The 24,247-nt window shown below is 41.6% G+C and overlaps 1 protein-coding gene across 4 annotated transcripts in view; it reads right to left on the reverse strand.

Moving 5' to 3' along the window:
• The window catches only part of LOC110536958 (zinc finger protein 462), a 64,918-nt gene that overhangs the window by 35,035 nt on the left and 5,636 nt on the right, over positions 1-24,247 (reverse strand). The window lies entirely within an intron of this gene.

Here is a 24,247-nt window from a genome sequence, read left to right on the forward strand (position 1 = left end):
TATTTGGGACGCATAACCGTCAGACTGCGTCCCAATATTTACATCACACACACACACAGACAATTCCCTCAGATTGCATCAAGTCCCTCCCAAATAAGACTTAAATCAATCCACACAGAGAGAAAGATAAAGCTTTGTGGCCGCAGTGCTATTCTGTTCCATGATGAAACACACAACTGATGTAACTGATAATGGTCAGTGCTATCTGGTATCCTTGGGACGTCCCTACCCTAATCCTTAACCCCTACCCTAACATTAACCATAATCCTTACCGTAAACATTTTAAACGGGGTAGAGAAGTCCCAAGGTTCACGGATAGCGAGGACCAACTGATAATAACCTGTCACCTCTGACCTCGACATTCTAACTAACCAATGGCATTGCTTGTTGGTCAAACTGACTTGCTGTACATAAATACACCGATATGCCATTCATTGACATTTCTCTGTTTCAAATAGACAGTTTTCAATGTAGACCAATGCCACATAAACACACACTGGTGTGTATTGTTATGATACAAACATAAATCCCCAACTTGTGGACAGACTAGTCCCAAGAGGAATAAAGTACTACACAGTGTGGCAAAAAACACACAATTCCAAATGTAACCTGCTTCCCATTCTAAAACATGTTTCCAAAACTATGGATGGTAAACGCATACATACATAGGTAAAATGGCACAGGGCAGTTTTTAGAGCATCACAAAAGACAATCCTAATTAGCCATCTCTGTCTACAGTCCGTGTCAGTTAAAAAGCAAAGAACACAGAGAGTGAAACATGAGTGCGGCATAAAATGGCTGTTTATGTGGCAGTTATGACAGCTATTTCATCAAAAGGGCTTTCGCCTCTTGTCCAAACTTCTTTGTGTGATGACACACAGAGAGACACACGGCATTACCTTGAAATGTAACTCATGAACATTCAAACTCGTCACAGCGTGATGGGCACTCTCTTTTTTTTTTAATATATTATTAACACTTTCTAAATGAAGGCTGAACTAAAACACCAGGCCTAATTCTGCAGAAAGCAGAACAGGCCATATTTAATACATTTGCCACAGGTCATCTGTGCTGTGCATTCGTCTAGACCAAGGACATTAATATTAGCATGTATTGAAAAAGGATTATTGCTTCCCTCTACTATCACAGTGTAGCCCAGTGAAATATGCATCGTATTGTATAATCCTTTGTTCTTGGCAGAACAATCATAACATAGCATTCTGGGGGTTATTTATTGGTAAGATGTCTATAGAATTTGACCAGCCCTTATGGCAACAGTCTATACAACCAGCACTAGTTCCTATTCAAATATATACTGTTCAGAAAAGTAGAAGGTAGGAAGAAGAGCACTAAAAAGCTGTTGACTTTAGAAAGCCTCTGTTATTCGACTCCCTGGCCCTATCTTACAGAGCCATCCACCAGCATTCCTGTCCTAGGAGGATCTTTGCAATACCACCACAAGGCCAATATATATCCTGTTTATCTGAAGCTCCTACACCTGTGGCAAAATGGTGGCCAGTAAATGTCAATTTGAGTTTGAGCACAAACTCTTCCTTTACCTGGTCCTGTAAACATACACCATAGTAGCAACAAAATAACAGGTTGAACAGTGTATCCTGGTGCAGAGCTCCAATGACACAGTGACTTCTCCTCTCCTATGGCTAACTGTGGTAGAAGGGGACATTATTTTCAGTCATCTGTCCATTTGTTTTGGTATTGCCCCTATGTAGCTTATTTTTGGCTGCAGGTTCAGCTGACCTCTGGTATGAAACCATGGCAGTTAACGTCCGTCCAGTAACCAACCAATCTCCACTGGAACAGCCCCTGCAGCCTGCCAGTGGGTACCGAGAAGCCAGTTCCTGCTCCCTCATTGTTGTCCAGGGTCAGGTTGCCACCCTGATCTGTGGCAGCTCTCTCGTCGGAACTCAGAACATGGAATACAAAACAAAGATGCATTCTAATGCCAGGATCCTTGACATGGATATCAAGAACGTTCCTGCTACTATCTCCCTTGGTGTCAGTTTAGTGACTCCATGCCAGCCACACCAAGTTAATGGACGGTATTTGTAATGCTTTTATCTGCTCTGTCGGCGCTCTGACAGTCAGGCACTGAGCTGTGCAGCAGATCCTTTGAGCTTCAAGGGCAGCCATTTTAGGAGCCAGCCAGCTATGTGTGCTTAGGTGTTCAGCCAGTGCTCTCACTGCACAACATGGCTCCACAGATCAGATCCTCCTCACAGAGGCTGCATCCCAAATGGCTCCCTATTCACTACGTTTGACCAGATCCCTATGGGGCCCTGGTCAAAATGGGTCTCTGGTCAAACGATAGGGCTCTGGTCAAATGTAGTGGACTATATAGAGAATAGGGTGCCATTTGTGACGGGTCCTGAGACAGCCCAGACAGTCACTTGAGAGCTGCTGACAGAAATCTATCTGCCAGATGTACTGTGTCTCAAGTCCTTCAGCCTGCCTGCCTTGCCTGCAATGTAGCTCAGCAAAACCACCTCGCACTTGCCAGCCTTCCTGACTTAGCTCTTTCATTCATTGATGACAATACATTTATTGGAGACAAAAAAAATGACTTTAAAAATAAACAAATAATTAAGAGGGTCAGGACTTTGGAATGACACCACACCAGCTTCTTTAAAACAAATTGGGAAGAGAAAAAATATTTTGAAATTGCCAACTAAGCCCCACAAGGAGGTCTTAACATGTCTGAACTTCTTTTTTTCAGAGCTCGGAGAAACATCTGCAGTCTTTGGCTTGAAGAGCCAGAGAAGAGGGTTGGAGAGTAGAGGTCGACCGATTAATCGGAATGGCCGAATCATTAGGGCCGATTTCAAGTTTTCATAACAATCGGAAATCAGTATTTGTGGGCGCCGATTTGCAGATTATTATTTTTTTTTATTTTTTACACCTTTATTTAACTAGGCAAGTCAGTTAAGAACACATTCTTATTTTCATTGACGACCTAGGAACGGTGGGTTAACTGCCTCATTCAGGGGCAGAACGACAGATTTTCCTCTTGTCAGCTAGTGGGATCCAACCTTGCAACTTTACAGTTAACTAGTCCAACGCCATAACGACCTGCCTCTCTCTCGTTGCACTCCACAAGGACACTGCCTGTTACGCGAATGCAGTAAGCCAAAGTAAGTTGCTAGCTACCATTAAACTTATCTTATAAAAAACAATCAATCACAATCACTAGTTAACTACACATGGTTGATGATATTACTAGATATTATCTAGCGTGTTCTGCGTTGCATATAATCTGACTGAGCATACAAGCATACAAGTATCTAAGTATCTGACTGAGCAGTGGTAGGCAGAAGCAGGCTCGTAAACATTAATTCAAACAGCACTTTCGTGCGTTTTGCCAGCAGCTCTACGTTGTGCGTCAAGCATTGCGCTGTTTATGACTTCAAGCCTATCAACTCCCGAGATGAGGCTGGTGTAACCGAAGTGAAATGGCTAGCTAGTTAGAGCACGCTAATAGCGTTTCAAACGTCACTCGCTCTGAGCCTTCTAGTAGTTGTTCCCCTTGCTCTGCATGGGTAATGCTGCTTCGATGGTGGCTGTTGTCGTTGTGTTGCTGGTTCGACCCCAGGGAGGAGCGAGGAGAGGGACGGAAGCAATACTTTTACACTGGCAAAACTAAAGTGCCTATAAGAACATCTAATAGTCAAAGGTTAATGAAATACAAATGGTATAGAGGGAAATAGTCCTATAATTCCGATAATAACTTCAACCTAAAACTTCTTACCTGGGAATATTGAAGAATCATGTTAAAAGGAACCACCAGCTTTCATATGTTCTGAGCAAGGAACTGAAATGTTAGCTTTCTTACATAGCACATATTGCACTTTTACTTTCTTCTCCAACACTTTGTTTTTGCATTATTTAAACCAAATTGAACATGTTTCATTATTTACTTGAGGCTAAATTGATTTTATTGATGTATTATATTAAGTTAAAATAAGTGTTCATTCAGTATTGTTGTAATTGTCATTATTACAAATCAAATTTTAAAAAATTGTCAGATTATTCGGTATCGGCTTTATTGGTCCTCCAATAATCGGTATCGGAAAATCATAATCGGTCGACCTCTAGTGGAGAGGAGTGAGGAAGAGAGGGGAGGACGAGAGGAGAGGAAGATGGGAGGAAGAGAGGAGTGAGGAAAGAAGGGAGGAAGATAGGGAAAACAGGCCAGCATGACCCTGCCACCTGACTCTGCTCCCCAAATTCCAAAGTCTACTGACATTTGTTAATCACCAACCAGTCTCTCTGCATCGGCGAGGCCTGCCAGCAGTCACACCCTCTACTCAAACTGGGCCCGGCCTGGCGGCAGCAGCTGCCCTGTCTGAAAGAGGGCCTTTGAATAAGCCAGCATTAAGCTGATTAAGAGTACAGAGGTTTTGTTCTTAACCGTTGGTCGGTCTGGTCTCAACCAATCCACCATCTCATGCAGTATACAGGAGAGGCAGGCAAGGGAAGATGCAGATTAAATTATGTGGCCACATTTAACTGATAACACACTACAGACATGTTATGGAGGTGTAGAGATCCTCAATTATTAATCCTGGATTGATTGAGAACGTTATTGATTATTATGTTGTGTCATCTCTCATGGACATCAATCTATTGTTGTCCATGAGAGATGACACAACACAAGAGATTAATAAATTATCATTCAATATTTGAAAAGGCTTACAAATAACAAACATACAACCAAATTGACAGAAACCAGATCTCTGACACTTCATCTAGAAGCTCTCTGACACTTCATCTGGAATATCTCTCCAACAAATCTAACACTTCATCTAGAAGCTCTCTCCAACAAATCTCTGACACTTCATCTAGAAGCTCTCTCCAACAAATCTGACACTTCATCTAGAAGCTCTCTGACACTTCATCTAGAAGCTCTCTGACACTTCATCTAGAAGCTCTCTGACACTTCATCTAGAAGCTCTCTGACACTTCATCTAGAAGCTCTCTGACACTTCATCTAGAAGCTCTCTGACACTTCATCTAGGATATATGTCACTTCATCTAGAAGCTCTCTGACACTTCATCTAGAAGCTCTCTGACACTTCATCTAGGATATCTGTCACTTCATCTAGAAGCTCTCTGACACTTCATCTAGGATATATGTCACTTCATCTAGAAGCTCTCTGACACTTCATCTAGGATATCTGTCACTTCATCTAGAAGCTCTCTGACACTTCATCTAGGATATATGTCACTTCATCTAGAAGCTCTCTGACACTTCATCTAGGATATATGTCACTTCATCTAGAAGCTCTCTCCAACAAATCTCTGACACTTCATCTAGAAGCTCTCTGACACTTCATCTAGAAGCTCTCTGACACTTCATCTAGAAGCTCTCTGACACTTCATCTAGGATATATGTCACTTCATCTAGAAGCTCTCTGACACTTCATCTAGAAGCTCTCTGACACTTCATCTAGGATATCTGTCACTTCATCTAGAAGCTCTCTGACACTTCATCTAGAAGCTCTCTGACACCTCATCTAGAAGATCTCTGACACTTCATCTAGGATATATGTCACTTCATCTAGAAGCTCTCTGACACTTCATCTAGAAGCTCTCTGACACTTCATCTAGAAGCTCTCTGACACTTCATCTAGAAGCTCTCTGACACTTCATCTAGAAGCTCTCTGACACTTCATCTAGAAGCTCTCTGACACTTCATCTAGAAGCTCTCTGACACCTCATCTAGAAGATCTCTGACACTTCATCTAGGATATATGTCACTTCATCTAGAAGCTCTCTGACACTTCATCTAGAAGCTCTCTGACACTTCATCTAGAAGCTCTCTGACACTTCATCTAGGATATATGTCACTTCATCTAGAAGCTCTCTGACACTTCATCTAGGATATATGTCACTTCATCTAGAAGCTCTCTGACACTTCATCTAGGATATCTGTCACTTCATCTAGAAGATCTGACACTTCATCTAGAAGCTCTCTGACACTTCATCTAGCATATCTGTCACTTCATCTAGAAGCTCTCTGACACTTCATCTAGGATATATGTCACTTCATCTAGAAGCTCTCTGACACTTCATCTAGGATATATGTCACTTCATCTAGAAGCTCTCTGACACTTCATCTAGGATATCTGTCACTTCATCTAGAAGATCTGACACTTCATCTAGAAGCTCTCTGACACTTCATCTAGCATATCTGTCACTTCATCTAGAAGCTCTCTGACACTTCATCTAGGATATATGTCACTTCATCTAGAAGCTCTCTGACACTTCATCTAGGATATATGTCACTTCATCTAGAAGCTCTCTGACACTTCATCTAGGATATATGTCACTTCATCTAGAAGCTCTCTGACACTTCATCTAGGATATATGTCACTTCATCTAGAAGCTCTCTCCAACAAATATCTGACACTTCATCTAGAAGATCTCTGACACTTCATCTAGGATATCTGTCACTTCATCTAGAAGCTCTCTGACACTTCATCTAGGATATATGTCACTTCATCTAGAAGATCTCTGACACTTCATCTAGGATATATGTCACTTCATCTAGAAGCTCTCTGACACTTCATCTAGGACATATGTCACTTCATCTAGAAGCTCTCTCCAACAAATCTCTGACACTTCATCTAGAAGCTCTCTGACACTTCATCTAGGATATCTGTCACTTCATCTAGAAGCTCTCTGACACTTCATCTAAGATATATGTCACTTCATCTAGAAGCTCTCTGACACTTCATCTAGGATATATGTCACTTCATCTAGAAGATCTCTGACACTTCATCTAGGATATATGTCACTTCATCTAGAAGCTCTCTGACACTTCATCTAGGATATATGTCACTTCATCTAGAAGATCTCTGACACTTCATCTAGGATATCTGTCACTTCATCTAGAAGCTCTCTGACACTTCATCTAGAAGCTCTGACACTTCATCTAGGATATCTGTCACTTCATCTAGAAGCTCTCTGACACTTCATCTAGGATATCTGTCACTTCATCTAGAAGCTCTCTGACACTTCATCTAGGATATATGTCACTTCATCTAGAAGCTCTCTGACACTTCATCTAGGATATATGTCACTTCATCTAGAAGCTCTCTCCAACAAATCTCTGACACTTCATCTAGAAGCTCTCTGACACTTCATCTAGAAGCTCTCTGACACTTCATCTAGAAGCTCTCTGACACTTCATCTAGGATATCTGTCACTTCATCTAGAAGCTCTCTCCAACAAATCTCTGACACTTCATCTAGAAGCTCTCTGACACTTCATCTAGAAGCTCTCTGACACTTCATCTAGGATATCTGTCACTTCATCTAGAAGATCTCTGACACTTCATCTAGGATATCTGTCACTTCATCTAGAAGCTCTCTCCAACAAATCTCTGACACTTCATCTAGGATATCTGTCACTTCATCTAGAAGATCTCTGACACTTCCTCTAGAAGCTCTCTCCCAAAAATCTCGGACACTTCATGTAAAAGCACTCTCCCACAGCTCTCTGTCACTGCCTCTAGAAGATCTCTCCCACAGCTGCCACTTTATCTATGTCAACATTGTACAGATCCAGATTCTTCAGAACATCATATGGGTTCATATGTTAAGGTAATTGTCATATATTCAAAATATAACTTTCAGAATGAATATGGTACAATGAAGACTAGGCAATGTCAACAAAAAACAAGATTTAGACTTTGAGCTTCAGGCTTATTACTTCTGACCTTATGAATCAAATATTTATATATTCAACCCATGGCTTTCAGAATGAATATGGAAAAAACAAGACTACCACTAGACAGCTTCAGACTTCAGACCTAACGGTTCAACATGTTGTCCTTTCATATATCTAAACCAGAATGAATGTTACAAGCAAGAGTCTGCCACCTATAAAATTGCCTCATAGGTCAAAGGAATTAAGTGGAATATTAATATTGTCTGTATATGCATTGTTCTTTCGAAGGCAAAACCCACCATTTTGTGTGGCCAAAGAGCTCTTTTTTCCATGTCATATAAACATAGCACCGGTTCTAATCTTAGTGCCAATACAGTTTATCAAACTCCAGGCGGTGCAATTGTCAGATGACATGAAATAGAGCCGTTTGGCCACGCACACCAATGCTGGGTTTGGCCTTCAAAATAACAATGCATGTGCAAAAAATACTTCCACCACCATATTTTACAGTAGGGATGATCTTTGATATTATGGGGCTTCTGGGCCCTGGGCCCTGGGGCCCTTGTTAAGGTCAACTGCATCATGAATTTTATCAAGTACCAGGACATTTTTGCCAAAACCCTGGTTGCCTCTGCCAGGAGGATGAAACTTGGCCGCAAATGGATTTTCCAGCAAGAAAATTACCCCAATTTGTATTTTTCTATATATAGACACACTCTGTGTATTAACTTGGATCAAACATTTCGGGAAGCCTTCCACAAGCTTCCCACAACAAGTTGTCCTCCTGACAGAGCTGGTGTAATTGAGTCAGGTTTGTAGGCCTCCTTGATCGCACACAATTTTCAGTTCTGCCCTCATATTTTCTATAGGATTGAGGTCAGGGCTTTGTGATGGCTACTCCAACACCTTGACTTTGTTGTCCTTAAGCCATTTTGCCACAACTTTGGAAGTATGCTTGGGGTCATTGTCCTTTTGGAAGACCCATGTGCGACCAAGCTTTAACTTCCTGACTGACGTCTTGAGATGTTGCTTCAACATATCCAAATAATTTTACATCCTCATGAGCCATCTATTTTGTGAAGTGCACCAGTTCCTCCTGCAGCAAAGCACCCCCACAACATGATGCTGCCACCCCCGTGCTTCAAGGTTGGGATGGTGTTCTTTGGCTTGCAAGCCTCCCCCTTTTTCCTCCAAACATAACGATGGTCATTATGGCCAACAATTCTATTTTTGTTTCATCAGACCAGAGGACATTTCTCCAAAAAGTATGATATTTGTTCCCATGTGCAGTTGCAAACCGTAGTCTGTTTTTTTATGGAGGTTTTGGAGTAGTGGCTTCTTCCTTGCTGAGTGGCCTTCCAGGTTATGTTTATACAGTGGGGCAAAAAAGTATTTAGTCAGCCACCAATTGTGCAAGTTCTCCCTCTTAAAAAGATGAGAGAGGCTTGTAATTTTCATCATAGGTACACTTCAACTATGACAGACAAAATGAGAAAAAAAATCCAGAAAATAGGATTTTTAATGAATTTATTTGCAAATTATGGTGGAAAATAAGTATTTGGTCACCTACAAACAAGCAAGATTTCTGGCTCTCACAGACCTGTAACTTCTTCTTTAAGAGGCTCCTCTGTCCTCCACTCATTACCTGTATTCATGACACCTGTTTGAACTTGTTATCAATATAAAAGACACCTGTCCACAACCTCATACAGTCACACTCCAAACTCCACTATGGCCAAGACCAAAGAGCTGTCAAAGGACACCAGAAACAAAATTGTAGACCTGCACCAGGCTAGGAAGACTGAATCTGCAATAGGTAAGCAGCTTGGTTTGAAGAAATCAACTGTGGGAGCAATTATTAGGAAATGGAAGACATACAAGACCACTGATAATCTCCCTCGATCTGGGGCTCCACGCAAGATCTCACCCCGTGGGGTGAAAATGATCACAAGAACGGTGAGCAAAAGTCCCAGAACCACACGGGGGAACCTAGTGAATGACCTGCAGAGAGCTGGGACCAAAGTAACAAAGCCTACCATCAGTAACACACTACGCTGCCAGGGACTCAAATCCTGCAGTGCCAGACGTGTCCCCCTGCTTAAGCCAGTACATGTCCAGGGCCATCTGAAGTTTGCTAGAGAGCATTTGGATAATCCAGAAGAAGATTGGGAGAATGTCATATGGTCAGATGAAACTAAAATATAACTTTTTGGTAAAAACTCAACTCGTCGTGTTTGGAGGACAAAGAATGCTGAGTTGCATCCAAAGAACACCATACCTACTGTGAAGCATGGGGGTGGAAACATCATGCTTTGGGGCTGTTTTTCTGCAAAGGGACCAGGACGACTGATCCGTGTAAAGGAAAGAACGAATGGGGCCATGTATCGTGAGATTTTGAGTGTAAACCTCCTTCCATCAGCAAGGGCATTGAAGATGAAACGTGGCTGGGTCTTTCAGCATGACAATGATCCCAAACACACCGCCCGGGCAACGAAGGAGTGGCTTCGTAAGAAGCATTTCAAGGTCCTGGAGTGGCCTAGCCAGTCTCCAGATCTCAACCCCATAGAAAATCTTTGGAGGGAGTTGAAAGTCCGTGTTGCCCAGCAACAGCCCCAAAACATCACTGCTCTAGAGGAGATCTGCATGGAGGAATGGGCCAAAATACCAGCAACAGTGTGTGAAAACCTTGTGAAGACTTACAGAAAATGTTTGACCTCTGTCATTGCCAACAAAGGGTATATAACAAAGTATTGAGATAAACTTTTGTTATTGACCAAATACTTATTTTCCACCATAAGTTGCAAATAAATGTGATAAAAGATCAAAATGTGTATCAAATCTTAAAGTACTGCGTATATACTAACAGGATAATAACTGGTTATAAAGTGGCGGAATTTACCCTTTATAGCAAGTTGTTTCATCGTGTCAAAGCTTAATCTCCTTGCAGCTGGAGATGAAACTGTACACTTAAAAGAGACACGCCCCAACCGGCGATGACGTTATCGATATACAATGACACAACACAAGCTCTTACGGTTATGGTAAAGAACATATAGGCTACAGTATCACAACGTGCTCTTACAGTTATTATGGTAAATAACACGTATCACAACGTGCTCTTACAGTTATTATGGTAAATAACACGTATCACAACGTGCTCTTACAGTTATTATGGTAAATAACACGTATCACAACGTGCTCTTACAGTTATTATGGTAAATAACACTTATCACAACATGCTCTTAGAGTTATTATGGTAAAGAACATCCAGTGGGGTCCGGAACACTGAGGTATAATCAAAACTGGAGACTGCATCCAAGATGTCCGACCATTGTTTTAAAGGTAATCTACTGGTATTCGCATATGCCGATTCATGGACCATCTATGTCCGGGTTGCACTACGTCATCACACATTGATTTTGATCTGAAACAAGTCTGTTTGGTGGAAACACACCACCGCTGGGAAAATGTGAATATTAAAAATGCTTTATTAGGGAAAAAACTCAAATCAAACTTATGTTAGGTTGTGTTGAAAGGGTCCAACTGTATTGAACCACACCCTAATCCATGATCTCCTGTGGACGTAAATACATGGCTTTTGGTCCTCCCACTACGAGTCGGAAAAACATGCAGTTTATTAGGCTACTGTTTTATAATACATGTAAAAACAGGCCAGCACAGCCTTTATGACAATAATTGACATGATCGTTAGGTAGGCCTAGTGTAGGTCTCTATTCTATAATGTCAGAGGTGTCCCTGGTGCCATGACGAGGGAAGAGAACAGGGAATACATTATGCATCACTGTGCCTTGGTATAAAAGAAAGGCCCAACGGACACCAGTCTGTTAGCGAATCGGCTGCACTGTGTTGTATTTCTGGCTGTGGCATTGGATGCCATTTTTCACACTTGACCCCTTACATTCTTGATATAATTACAATCACATTCTAAGTGCATTATTTATGTTGAACGGACGAGACTATCAGACCCAGGGCTGCTCTCCTGTTTCTAAGTTGCACACTTGAGGAGAGAAGCTCCTAAATCACATATCACCTTAGCTAGCATTGGTAAGTCTGTGCTGAGTATGTCATGGGCCTGTTACCTAAAAAGGGTCTCCAAAGGATCTCCAAACGCATGCTTTGCTAGTTATTTTGGTTCAAAATGGGACTGGTGCCCCCCACTGTGCACACAAAGGTTATGCAAGCAACCAAAATAACTAACTAATCTCTAGTTCAAACGGATCATTTTGGCTATACTACATACATAGTATCTTCTCACGAAAACGTCCTTAGCGTCAGAACGTTCTCCGTTTTTCTCTACGACCCTCACAAGCCCCACGGGACTCATCTGCACTCAGTAGCGCCAACGTGCCAACTTCTGTCTGTAGAGTCCAAACCATTTGGGCTACAAACTAATACGATCTTATGGAAAGGAGATACTCTGTCTTTTGCTCTATGACCCCACGGTAAAAATATATATTTTTTAAATATGGAAGTTCAGAGCCTTCAGAAAGTATTCACACCCCTGGACTTGTTCTGCATTTTGTTGTGTTACTGCCTGAATTTAAAATTGATTAAATTCCGATTTTTCCCCCCCACTGGCCTACACACAATACCCTATAATGTTAAAGTGGAATTGTGTTTGAACAACTGAAATCTATTGGGTGTGGATACCGTGGAAAGATGTGGGTCTGCGCAAGTGTGATGTCATTAATGTTTGTGGAAATGCATGTATGTAACTGTTCCTCTCCATCTATGGGAGACAGTGACAGTTAACATCACACAACAATTCTCCAAAGGTAAGAACGTCATAAACAACCTTTGTTTGGCCTTTGTTTTCCAGTGTATGTAGTTACGTCATAAACAACCTGCACTGCGTTTTCCATTAAATGTTACTTATGTAGGCAAGCTATACATAAAACTCCATTGCCCCACTCCCCAAAACCCATGCCCAGTGGCCCACGCCCCAAAACCCAGGCCCAGTGGCCCACGCCCCAAAACCAATGCCCAGTGGCCCACGCCCCAAAACCCAGGCCAAGTGGCCCACGCCGCAAAACCCAGGCCCAGTGGCCCACGCCGCAAAACCCATGCCCAGTGGCCCACGCCCCAAAGCCCAGGGCCAGTGCCCCACGCCGCAAAACCCATGCCCAGTGGCCCACGCCCCAAAACCCATGCCCAGTGCCCACACTCCGAAATACAGGCCCAGTGCCCACACTCCGAAATACAGGCCCAGTGCCCACACTCCGAAATACAGGCCCAGTGCCCACACTCCGAAATACAGGCCCAGTGCCCACACTCCGAAATACAGGCCCAGTGCCCACACTCCGAAATACAGGCCTAGTGCCCACTCTCCGAAATACAGGCCTAGTGCCCACACTCCGAAATACAGGCCCAGTGCCCACACTCCGAAATACAGGCCCAGTGCCCACACTCCGAAATACAGGCCCAGTGCCCACACTCCGAAATACAGGCCCAGTGCCCACACTCCGAAATACAGGCCCAGTGCCCCACACTTTAGTAGCCTAGCTACAATTAAACTGTTACTCATACTGTATAATTAATGTGTGCATACTAATACAAAATGTATACTAATACTAAACTCATACTGATGCTAAATCCATACTAATACTAAACCCATACCGATGCTAAATCCATAATGATGCTAAATCCATACTGATGCTAAACACATACTAATACTAAATCCATATTGATACTAAATCCATATTGATACTAAATCCATACTAATACCAACGCCATACTGATACTATACTAATACTAACGCCATACTGATACTAAAACAGTAATAATACTAAAGCCATACTGATACCATTCTAATTCTGAACCCATACTAAAACTAATACTAATACCAAACCCATACTAATACTAAAGCCACACTAATACTATACTAATACTAAACCCATACTGATACTAATACTAAACCCATACTGATACTAATACTAAACCCATACTGATACTAAACCCATAATAACACTAACCCCATACTAATACCAAATCCATACTAATACTAAACCCATACTGATACTAATACTAAACCCATACTGATACTAATACTAAATCCATACTGATACTAATACTAAACCCATACTGATACTAATACTAAACCCATACTGATACTAAACCCATAATAACACTAACCCCATACTAATACTAAACCCCTACTGATACTAAACCCATAATAACACTAACCCCATACTAATACTAAACCCCTACTGATACCAAACCCATACTAAACCCATAATAACACTAACCCCATACTAATACTAAACCCCTACTGATACCAAACGCATACCAAACCCATACTAATCCCATACTAATACTAACCCCATACTAATACTAAACCCCTACTGATACCAAACCCATACTAAACCCATAATAACACTAACCCCATACTAATACCGAACCCATACTAATCCCATACTAATACTAACCCCATACTAATACTAAACCCATACTGATACCAAACCCATACTAATCCCATACTAAGCCCATACTAATACTAAACCCATACTAATACTAAACCCATACTAATACTAACCCCATACTAATGCTAAACCCATACTAAGCCCATACTAAAACTAAGCCCATACTAATACTAAGCCCATACTAATGCTAAACCCATACTAATACCAAGTCCATTCTGGGATTGTTGAGAAGTAGACCGTTTTGAACAGGGTTTAATACTTATTTCCATGGACCATCAATTTGTAACAGTTCCTATTATGCAATTGTTTCTAGTCACCAACCGATAGCAGTATATTACCACAACCTCTAACCAATTAACTTACTATTCATCACTACCTTACAAGTTCTACTCAATAATACATGTTTCACTACTTATTTACTATATACATGAGTGGTAAGCCAGGACTGATGATGTTGACCGATTTCCTTAACCTTTATTTAACTAGGCAAGCAAGTTAAGAACAAATTCTTATTTACAATGACAGCCTAGGAACAGTGGGTTAACTGCCATGTTCAGGGGCAGAATGACAGATTTTTACCCTGTCAGCTCGGGATTCGATCTAGCAACCTTTCGGTTACTGGCCCAACGCTCTAACCACTAGGCTACCTGCTGGCCTGCCACCCCATATATGAACAATAATTCAGTAAATCTTTGTAATTCTTGCATGTTGAGTCTATATTTTTGTTCAGTGTACATAATAAACTCAGCAAAAAAAGAAACGTCCTCTCACTGTCAACTACGTTTATTTTCAGCAAACTTAACGTGTAAATATTTGTATGAACATAACAAGATTCAACAACTGAGACATAAACTGAACAAGTTCCACAGACATGTGACTAACATAAATGGAATAATGTGTCCCTGAACAAAAAGGGGGGGGTCAAAATCAAAAGTAACAGTTAGTATCTGGTATGGCCACCAGCTGCATTAAGTACTGCAGTGCATCTCCTCCTCATGGACTGCACCAGATTTCCCAGTTCTTGCTGTGAGATGTTACCCCACTCTTCCACCAAGGCACCTGCAAGTTCCCGGACATTTCTGGGGGCAATGGCCCTAGCCCTCACCCTCCGATCCAACAGGTTCCAGACGTGCTCAATGGGGTTGAGAGCCGGGCTCTCGCTGGCCACGGCAGAACACTGACATTCCTGTCTTGCAGGAAATCAGCCATACTGCTCGTTCTGCTCGTGGTAGCATTGTCATGCTGGAGGGCCATGTCAGGATGAGCCTGCAGGAAGGGTACCACATGAGGGAGGAGGATGTCTTCCCTGTAACGCACAGCATTGAGATTGCCTACAATGACAACAAGCTCAGTCCGATGATGCTGTGACACACCGCCCCAGACCATGACGGACCCTCCACCTCCAAATCGATCCCGCTCCAGAGTACAGGCCTCGGTGTAACGCTCATTCCTTCTACGATAAACGCGAATCCGACCATCACCCCTGGTGAGACAAAACCAGTCCTGTCTGGTCCAGCGATGGTGGGTTTGTGCCCATGGGTGATGTTGTTGCCGGTGATGTCTGGTGAGGACCTGCCTTACAACAGACCTACAAGTCCAGCCTCTCTCAGCCTATTGCGGAAAGTCTGAGCACTGAAGGAGGGATTGTGCGTTCCTGGTGTAACACGGGCAGTTGATGTTACCATCTTGTATCTGTCCCGCAGGTGTGATGTTCGGATGTACCGATCCTGTGCAGGTGTTGTTACATGTGGCCTGCCACTGCAAGGACGATCAGCTGTCGTCCTGTCTCCCTGTAGCGCTGTCTTAGGCATCTCACAGTACGAACATTGCAATTGATTTCCCTGGCCACATCTGCAGTCCTCATGCCTCCTTGCAGCATGCCTAAGGCACGTTCACGCAGGGACCCTGTGAATCTTTCATTTGGTGTTTTTCATAGTCAGTAGAACGGCCTCTTTAGTGTCCTACGTTTTCATAACTGTGACCTTAATCGCCTACCGTCTCTAAGCTGTTAGTGTCTTAACGACCGTTCCACGGGTGCATGTTCATGAATTGTTTATGGTTCATTGAACAAGCATGGGAAACAGTGTTGAAACCCTTTACAATGAAGATCTGTGAAGTTTTTTGGATTTTTACAAATTATCTTTGAAAGACAGGGTCCTGAAAAAGGGATGTTTCTTTTTTGCTGAGTTTGTTAAATTGTCTTTATGTTTAAATTGTCTTTAAATTTCACAACATTTTAGGCCCCACAGGCTGTCCCAAAATATGACATGAAAGTGAATTCTGACAAAGGCCCTTACTTGACTCTAAAAGGTTGTATTCTATACCCATTTGAAGATAAACAAGTTATTCATGTGTATGATAAGATTAAAGACTCTCTCTTGGGACCCAATTTAAATTTTAGGAGACCCCACATGGGTCCCGGATCCCAAGTTTGGGAACCAGTGTACTACTACCTTCTCCCCCTGCTTGCTACAATGCTTCCACTCTCTGTGTATCTCCTTTGCCTCCTTCATTGCAGCCCGACTCACCACTGTCTGTCTCACTACTCTCTATAAAGAAAAGGTATTTTGTTATGAGAACTTATAGTTGCCCATCTTTTGACTATAGCTAGCTTAATTTCAGTCAACTCTCCTGCTGAGGTCAAGCTCCGTTCAACATTAGCTTCTAACGTCATCCTTTTAGCCAGCTAGTTATAGCTAGCTACCTGGCTAACAGCCAGATCCCTTGAGCTAGCTAGCTAGCTAGACATCTGACTGAAATATCTATTTACACGGGGATGTGTGTTTCACGGCAGAAGTCGAGAGATGTTAAAATAATTCCCACCGTCAGCGGTGTCTCTGCTACTTGCCACTGATCTGGGCTGAGGTAGTTTGTTTCACCTCTCGGCCTATGTCGTGTGCGGAATTTCCCGTTGGACAGAGTGAAGAGTGAATGTGCTGCTAACAAGGCAAATCCAGGGGGAGCAGGCAAACATAACGAGCATTCAACTCGTTCGCAGAGGTCGGCACAATTATAACTCAGATCAAGAAGCCTTTGAGCGTTGATCAACGTTGGGAATGCAATAATATAATAATATAATAACTAAATAAAAAGGTGAGTAAATGCTATTTCACAAATAAAAAGCTGTGTAAACAGCTTTTACGTGTGTTTACCCTCCACTACATCCCTGGTTGAATCTGGAAAAAAACATTCATAAATGTCAATATCCTGCCAGGCAAAATTGAATCTACATTTGTCTGGCATTTTAGCTATCGATGTGACGTTTGGAGCGTGCCTAATCAGTCAGTTCTGTACCTACCTGGCTGAGTGGCAGTGTGGGTGGAATGAGCAAGCTCGCCTGGAAACCAGAGTGCGAAACACGTGAGGACATCTGCTTTACAAGACCAATACATTTCTACTATTTTTCATATTAACATATGTGATCATTTTCTGTTCTCTCTTTTTAATTCAAGTACTTTTAAAGTACCAACTTGAGAAAATGTCTGATTTTCAAGGTATTCCAGTACTTGAATTTCAGAGTACCAAATTCAAGTACATCAAGCAACTTGTGCGAACCCTGTTTGAAACAAAATACTTACCTGAAGAAGAAAAAAACATAATATCCACAAATTGTTCTCCTATATCCATTTATCAATATTCCACATTTCTACACATTTCCGGAGATTAGCCAGTACTCGGTTCACAACGGTGAGGAAAACAATTACTGTTTATTCTATTCCCTCTGTTCTATTCACTCATCGTCATAAGAGGACAAACCTTCCTTAAAGGATTTGATCATGTGGCTCTGCTCATTTGAGGAAGTGTCTGAAAACACACAGACATGAAGAATTGATTCCACCTGGCTGATCGATGAGGCAGCCGGCCCTATTATTATATTCAAAACGGGAAATATTTAGTAGAAAAAGCACCATGTCGTTCAACATATATCAACTAGTGTGTGTCCAAAATGGCACCCTATTCCCTATGTAGTGCACTAAACTGACCAGTAGTGCCCTATAGGGAATAGTATGCCATTACAGACACAGCACTGCTGGTATCATGGGCCATATGAGGTAACATCAGCCAGACATAGTCATCTCCCAGTGAATCTCTCTCTACCCGGTGGGGCAGCTGCTAGTTGTGGTGGAGGTGACATCAACCCAGGCTCATAGTTTTGAGTATGAGATGTCTGAACCGTGGTGACATAAGTTAACCATTTAGTGATTAATCTATTAAAAGGACTTAATCTAGCTAATGTTAAAACCACAGTTTGGCTGGATGATGAATCAAATCAACCACTATGGATAGATCAGGATCATCATAATTCAATATTTTACAACATTTTCTAAATTAGTTGCAAAGTGTTTTCTTATTATGATGCCTTGGCTTGAAACATTACTAAATTAGATGATTGTATATTACAGTAATCTTCTCCACCACCAACACCACCATAATGGCTTTTATTTTAGATGAAATGTGTTCCAGGAAGCATATGGCATATGGAGCTGAACTAGGTCAACCATTAACGAACTAACACGAAGCTTCTCAGACAGAGAACACCCAACTGAAGCCCCGCTTCTAATCTACACGGGTAGATATTTCACTGTTTGACTGACCTTAGCTAATGTATGAATGGGCCCTAGTTAATAAGGGTGCACTATAAAGGGGATAGGGCTCCATTTCACATACACGCCTATGTTTATGGAGCAACAGCTCTCCGTCCCCAGAAATATTTATCTGCAATCTTCTTGTTCAACAACATTTGAATGGATCTTGGAGTAATAACAAACAAATCAATTCACCGCCAGTCAGCCTCAGATGACAGATGGTTTACCTGACGTCACCCGAGCTAGCTAACGCTCAGCTAGCATTATTACTTAATATGACCACATCGCTTTCTTCTTCTGTACGGGGCCGGCCAAGCCTACTGCCTGCCTGCCGACCAAACCATTTCCCATTTTGTCTTTCCATCAAAGCCATCAAAGAGCACATCATGGCACAGTACAACCTTGCTCCGAGGATAGCGTAGCCTTTGTCTCTTATAGAAAGCTTCTATTGTTGCTCCACTGATTCTAAAAAGGGTGGTTGTGACAGAGCACTCAAGAGCAATGGCCCCTCTTGCACAAGCAGGAGATAATGGCCCCTCTTGCACAAGCAGGAGACAATGGCCCCTCCTGCACAAGCAGGAGACAATGGAACTGCAGATCAAGAAGAATGTTCTCCCATAGCTGTCCCTCTAATGTCATCTAGCAAGCTGGGTATTTCCTCATGTTAGAAAGCATCACAAACATGGCTGATACGATCTAATCATATACAATGTGCTAGTTTAATATTCTACTAACATTAACATTTCCTGAAGCAAAAGTACAGTTGGCTTTCAAAAAGAAAGGAGAACCAAGGAACTATTCATATAATGAAATGGCCTTTGTCAGGGAGTACCACATACAAGAGGTTACATTCAATAACAAACATTTCTGGATTAATCAAAAGTGAAGCCATTATCATTTCACCATCTGACTGTGTGACCTTCAAACCTTCAAACCGAAAGGAAAAGCAATCAACAAAAGCAACAAAACATAGCATATTAAATCCTTAAAACCCTGTAGGTTTGGTTTGAAGGCAGCTAAGCTAGATAAGTCTCAGCACTCTGGATCCTTCTTGCCATGCATGGCTATGGTTCAATGTCTAATCAGAATATTGCTCAACCTGCTTTAACAGAGTCACCTCACTTGGCTGGCTGCTCCCTCTGGCCTGACAGAATTATCTTCTGCATCACAGAGAGACCAGCAGAGCAGAGATTGGGTGAACAGAGCTAGCTACGCAGAGACAGAGAACTCCATTTCATAGAGCACCCACTGCAGAGCAAAACAGAGAGAACAGGGAAGTATCAGTGGCTCAGTGGCATTGGACGGTCATCCACCATTTTGTGATCCTCAAGGTCTGCATGGGCAACCCAGTCCCCCTCCCTGCCCTGCCTGCCTATACCCTGCTATCTTGTTACACAGATGGGACTGTTTAGCTAGGAGCACAGACCTGGACCAGTTTCCTTTCTCGATTTCTGCTGTCATAGCTGCCAGAGAAAGGAGAAGTGAAATGTTCTATCTGCTCGGTGGTTGCCTTGTCACCACAAGGTCTTCTTCAGAAGACAGGTAGACAGAAGAGATTTGAGGATCACAGTTCAGCCACCACCAAATATGGAACTTAATCTCCCTTTGAGATAGCAGTCATGCTGTAGGTTAACCAAGGTTTCCAGAGAAGGCCGTGAGAAGGGTTTACTGATAACACGATGAAACACAAACATACATTTGCAGTGCTTCAGCCTACATTTGCAGTGCTTTCAAATTTAGGTAATTGGGTTTTATTTCTGATAAAACCACACAACTCAGGCTTTTAGGCTCACAGCAATAAGGTTAATTAAATATGCCATCCCCAAAAAGTATTAAGTGCACAAACTAATTGCAAGCCTTCAGCACAATTATTTAAAAAAACATTAGTATTTTTTTTAATCGGTGGAGGTACTTCTCACTTGGTTTCTCTGCCCTTTGGGTTAGATTATTCTCCATGGTCTGAGCTGATACATGTACCTTAGCAACTTCTCCAATGACGCAAACCTCACTTCTCTTTGATATTGCTCCTGCTCAAAACACCTGGTCTAGAGTGTTAAATCGCAAGGTAAAACATTCTGAATACATACAGGCACAGGTAAGCACCGTCAATGTGTCACTGTGTCAAATTATACAGCCTATTTTGTTAAAATGCCATTCATGTCATTTAATCCCCGAGGCCATATCACAGTTTTATATTGTTACATTTTAGTCATTTAGCAGATGCTCTTATCCAGTGTGACTTACAGTAGTGAGTGCATACATTTTCATACTTTTTTCAAACCGCATCACAGTGCTTGGCATCGTGTCAAGAGTTTCATCATCATTTTTATTAACACACTTACTGGCTACATTAGTTGCTAGAAATGCATTAATAGTAAAGGAAATCTGTGTAGTATTGAGAAGAAGAAAAAAACATATCATACTGTAAAGGCCTCAAGAAGCAATCATTCAGCATTCATTCAGCATTTATTACTCATTCAGCATTCATTCATCAATCATTCAGCATTCATTCAGCATTCATTCAGCATTTATTACTCATTCAGCATTAATTCAATCAATCATTCAGCATTCATTCAGCATGTATTACTCATTCAGCATTAATTCAATCAATCATTCAGCATTCATTCAGCAGTTGTAAATGAGAACTTGTTCTCAACTAGCCTACCTGGTTAAATAAAGGTGAAATATTTTTTCTTTTTTTTAAAATTCATTCATCAATCATTCAGCATTCATTCATCAATCATTCAGCATTCATTCAGCAATCTTTCAGCGACCATTCAGCAATCATTCAGCAATCATTCATCAATCGATTCAGCGACCATTCAGCAATCATTCATCATCAGAGGCAGAGCCAATATGAAACAATAATAATATCCGCCTCCCACACTAACAGTTAAACCACCACATAATTAAACAGTCATCTCACACTATTTGACATTTCCATTATCTTACCCAGCTGACTGCTGCTCGCCATTCACAAGGCAGTGGAAATAATCAGAACAATGACTAATCCAGAGATCTCAATCAAAAATCAATCAAAATGGTCTGATTGTCGAAAGTTCTCTCAAGGTCAATTACAAAGCCAAAAGGTTTGCATAAATACAAACAAGTTGAACCACATTTACTATGTGCCCATTAAGAAATTCTTGAGTTCTTTACTACAAGTAAACACTGTAATGTTATCTTACATAAATTAGGTTCTTAGATGTAGTGACCAGTGGATAGGAAAGCCACAAGCCCAGAATGTCTGTTTGAAGCAAAACTCAAGCAAACCCAAACTCAAAACTCAAGCAAAACGCAAGCTGTGGCTCTGTTTTGAAAACGTCTTGGATTGTATTTCCCAAAGGGAATGTGCTGGGTCACGGATGAATACGTAGAGTTAAAGAAAGAAAACTGAAGAAGGATGTCCAAGGACATTCTTGGAGAATAACCAGGAAGTGTTTTTCCACAAAGACAATTAGACCAACTTCAGCAAACCATGATGCATTCAGCATTCCACTACACAATCCATAACCCATCTCTGTTTGACTTTGGCACCATTTCCCAAAGTTAGGCCAACAGAGCCGACCTGCCAATGCTATGTGTCCAATTCAAAATAGATTTGAGGCACATGGATTTCTCCCCTGAGAGGTCACACATTGCAGGCCTACAGAAAGCATGACTATTATTGGTCACTGATGACAGAAACCCACATAGGTGTGAAACAAAGGCTGTGAATAGGTTGTAACAGGATTAGCCTACTACAAGATTACATCAGTTCTCTCTCTTTCCACACATTGGGGTTTGTCCACTACGTTCAGTGCTTTCATCTCCAGAATCAAACCATTTAATAAGAACATGGTTTACCTTGCTTCAGTGACGGTCATCATACTGGGCGTCCTCTATTGTTAGATCTAAGGTCAAAGCTCTGTAAATAATGTGTCCTAATCTTTTGCTCTTCATATTTTGAATTTATATATATATATTTTTACCTTTATTTAACTAGGCAAGTCAGTTAAGAACAAATTCTTATTTTCAATGACGGCCTAGGAACAGTGGCCGAACGACAGATTTTTACCTTGTCAGCTTGAGGGTTTGAACTTGCCACCTTCTGGTTACTAGTCCAATACTCTAACCACTAGGCTACCCTGCCGCTAGGCTATTCTGCTTAATTTAAAGATAAACGAGAGCATGACTGATCTTAAAACATTATTGCTCTTTATGAGATGCAAGCAACATTTCTCATAGTGACGTTCTTTGTGGAAGTGTTCCAAAGCATTCAGCATTACTGTGGTCTTCCTTTACCTGCCATAGCAGATACCAGTTACAGGGTGAAGGTGAGGTTACAAGCTGGTAGGTCTTGAAGTGAACGAAGCAAGACAGTGGACATAGATACAGATCCCACTGGTGGAAACGGGGAAGCCTAACAGAAGTAATACTTTCTAGATGTGAAATTTTGGAACAGTTTTGAAACTGTTTCCGCTGTATGCTAGTCTCTCCTACTTGTATAGGAGTATCTTAAGGTCCCTCTTCAGGTGAGCCAAACCACCCTCTTGAAGAGCAACACAAGACCCATTAATATTAACTTACCAGCGAGACCTCCTTCCCAACTCCTTAAATATTTAATCAGCCTTGGACAGCTTCATTGCTCTGTAGGCTGAGGCCAGTGGATCCCCTTTACAAGACCACTCCTGTTCCCTCTCAAAGAGGGCCTTGTCCCCTGCCACTAGACTGCCTCACAAACTGGCGTCTCCAAAGAATTCAGAATTTTTCCACGGCAGCTCAGCTTGACTCGGCCGACAGAGTTGGTTTACTGTGTCTCGTTTGAGAAACTTATGAAGGATTGTGGATGAGACTGATCAGACTTGCTAACCTATGGGAAAGCTGGTGGCTACTGGCTAAGCCTATGGGAAAGCTGGTGGCTACTGGCTAAGCCTATATCAGTCTGATTAAATATGGTTTACTAGATATCTTGAAAACAACATAAAGGCACATAGAGCTTCTTAAATTCAGTTCAAAATAGTCCTAGATGTCCACAGAGACTGCATGCGTGTGCAATGATGCCTCATGTCTCATGATCGACACTGTGTCTGTTTAAAACAACAACATGTATTTAACCTTTATTTAACTAGGCAAGTCAGTTAAGAACAAATTCTTAACTTTGCGTGCCTCATCGCTTCAAAAAGTATAAATATAAGTGTACCCTTGTCACATACTAAGCAGTAAAAAGAAATCTCATCAGTATATAGTGTAAGATGTTTCTACAGATCAAACAAGGAAGCTCCTTACACAGGCTGACCTTACTAGGGATGTACCCCTGGCACTAACATCTTATGTAATATAAAGTAAATCTTATAAAATATTAAAAAACAGTTAAGTAACGTTATTTCATAACCCCTTCCAAAGTATACAGATAGAGAGAAGATGCCATTTGTGAACCTAGACAACAGTAACCAGAATGTCCCTTCCACAAGAAAATCACTTTGACAGTTTAATATATTCTACCATGATCTGTGCTCTTGTACCTAAATACAAAATAATGCCAAGAAGAGC

Source organism: Oncorhynchus mykiss, chromosome 12 (assembly GCF_013265735.2).
Source record: "Oncorhynchus mykiss isolate Arlee chromosome 12, USDA_OmykA_1.1, whole genome shotgun sequence".
Lineage (NCBI taxonomy): Eukaryota > Metazoa > Chordata > Actinopteri > Salmoniformes > Salmonidae > Oncorhynchus > Oncorhynchus mykiss.